The 2,736-nt window shown below is 37.6% G+C and overlaps 1 long non-coding RNA gene across 1 annotated transcript; it reads left to right on the plus strand.

Annotated features, from left to right (window-relative positions):
- The first annotated feature begins 494 nt into the window (after positions 1-494).
- LOC149565296 (uncharacterized) lies at positions 495-1,344 on the plus strand. The gene is made up of 2 exons (XR_016361488.1): positions 495-941; positions 1,077-1,344. It is a non-coding gene; the product is annotated as an uncharacterized LOC149565296 (long non-coding RNA).
- Positions 1,345-2,736: the final 1,392 nt, after the last annotated feature.

A 2,736-nucleotide genomic window follows, 5' to 3' on the forward strand; every position in this document is an offset into this window, starting at 1 on the left:
AAAAGAAACCTTTGGTAAGGTTTTGCACAGCATCAAGATGGACTCCATGAGGAGTCCAGCATTTGTTGACCCATTCTCTGAGCATAGCTTCAGGAGGAGTCCTACCAACAAAATACCCTATCAAGGTATGTTGTTCTAACCAATCACATGTAGCATCAAATTCTTGCAAAGGAAGGATAATATCAAGATTACCTCATGGAAAACCTTCGGGACAAACTTGCGCGGGCATTTGTTCAGTGGTGGCGCCATGGCAGTTCGAAGCAGTAACATGAACACTAGAAACAACTGGTTCACCATTGGTTGGAGCCATTATATCCTAACCTAAAGCTCCCACAGTAAATGCAGTATAACAAGTGCCGACAGAAGGGGAGTGCAGGTGAAGGGTCGTACGCAAAAAAAACTGAAAGTTCGCATGTAGCAAGAAAACCCTAGCAGAGCAAAAAAATCATCAACCAAACTCGTTGGAATTCAATGTGTTCCAAGCCGATAGGCTTTTCATTGTGGCCATCGCCCACTAATAGAAAATTTTCATATGTTGGGAAGTTTTCTTATGTCATCAGTATTTTTTGGATGACAGAGGTACCGGGAAGAGGTAGATGTGGGCACCGAGCTATTTTTGTGGCCGAGTTGGGCTGCTTCGTGGAGAGGAGAGAGATGTTGTCCACTGTTCGCCTTCAACAGCACCTCATGTTGAGATAAGTGATGTCGTTGATATTTGCAGCTCTATTGTTCAATTTCCAACTCCACCGCTCAAACTCAAGCTCCAGCGTTTCCTAGTTTGCGCTCAAAACTCCACCACTTTTTTATCGAATATGTGGCAGATGAAATGGTGGGGGTAGAGGCAGAGAAGATCCAACACAATGCATACTGAGATGAGCATGAAATTCCAATCCCAGAAGTTGAAAGTGCCGAGGAATCCATGATTCTTACAATGCTATCGTGTGAGTTTTAGCCCTGATTATAGTACTTTTGGATCGTTTCTAATTTGCCCTTTTCTTTGTTTTATCCATTCATGAACAAACTGCAATTTAGACGATTTGTGAACAACATAATAGTGAGGTTTTGATTGTTTTTAGTGAGGCTCTGCTGGTATTGGTAATGTTGCTGCTATTGGATATGTGCATTGATGCTGGTAGTGTGCATTCAAACCCGAATAAATGACTAATTTGCAGTCTGGGTTTGGTCCACTCGCTTGGTCTATCCAAGTGATAAATTTACAATATGGCAAATCTCAAGCATTATCTGGTTGAGGCCATTTGTTTTGGGAGAAATTTTTGAGTTGTTTGTACTGGAAAGCGCATATTATTTAAGTTGGACTAGCCTATTACAGGTGATTTTTTTGTCTATGCACCTCTACCGGAAATTGAGATTGGTAAATAAAAGGAAGACCATGGATGTCTCAATGAGCGACAAAGCATACAAGGAAATGAATTTGGGCATCTAAGTAGGTATCATTTTTTTAAAAATTGTTGATTGAAGAGATTTTATTGTTTATACGCCCAAATGAAACCATGTTTTTAGAGGTAACTGCAACATATATTGAACCCATGTCCTTGAAATAAAATGAGGCAGGGATACCCATTTTCTAGGTTGAATGACACTGAATAGACTCTTAAATGCTTTTTTTAATTGAATAAAAAGAAACAACCGAAGCCATAAATCAATGTCGATTTAAATCAGATTAATAATTTTGACTCTAGAAAAACAAGGCGTAACGAATTTATAAGACGTAATGGGATTGATTTTTTTTTCATAAATTAACAATACTAACCAGATTGAACAACAAAAGCCGGCTAATTATTCTATCCGTAAGCAAGTAGGCACCATAGAAGCAACTAAGAGTGTTGGAAAAAATATAGCCTCAGAGCATGCACAACAACTATTTGACAAAATGCTTCAACTCTTACAGATGGATGTGTATTAAATAGGCCTTTGTCCTCTTTTATGTGTCTGAGAATGCATATATTCTTTGATATTTGGTAAAGAGTATTCATTAGTTCATATTTCACTGCAAACTATCTAATTGAGGAACAATTTTACCAAGTTCTATCTTACAAACTGGATGCTACGATGAGCAGACTGTAAATTCCTTTGTTTTGTAATTTTTATCTTCTAATTCATTATATCCTATCCATGACATCTTTATGATGCTCTTTGTGTATAAAAAGGCATCTCCTCCACACAGACTCTTCATGTTCCCATTCTGCTAATTGGTAATAATCTGTAGAAGTGTTTCACTCTAGTTAACAGGAAGATTGAAGCACAAAATTGAATGTATTATTGGCATGAAGTGTTCTCCACTCAGAAGATTTCAAAGCCTGCACAATCTGTTTTGAGGAAACTATTAGAATAATATTATTTGTCTTTAAATAGTTTATTGACGAAGCTCCCATGCAATTACCATGACTGATAGCAATTGAATAATTGCTACAGATGACTTTACATTTCAACTACTTGGCTGCTACATAATGACTTTCTGTGGTGACAATGACTGCTATCAACCAATTTCACTCATTACTGTTTTTATCAAGCCTGAACGTGACGGTGCTTGTAATTTTCCATTTTTGGGGGGGTGGTGAGTTACTATTTTATTTAAGCACACTTCTGTGTGAGACTCCTATTCCTGTAGTGAACTCTTTTTTGTGAGACAACCAACTGCAATGTTTTCATAACTTCAGCACACTTGCAATGGAAAATTACATTCACATAGGCTTAGTTTTGATGAGTTGATTGTTC

Source organism: Cupressus sempervirens, chromosome 3 (assembly GCF_028749045.1).
Source record: "Cupressus sempervirens isolate cs-2001-9-10 chromosome 3, ASM2874904v1, whole genome shotgun sequence".
NCBI classification, from domain to species: Eukaryota; Viridiplantae; Streptophyta; class Pinopsida; order Cupressales; family Cupressaceae; genus Cupressus; species Cupressus sempervirens.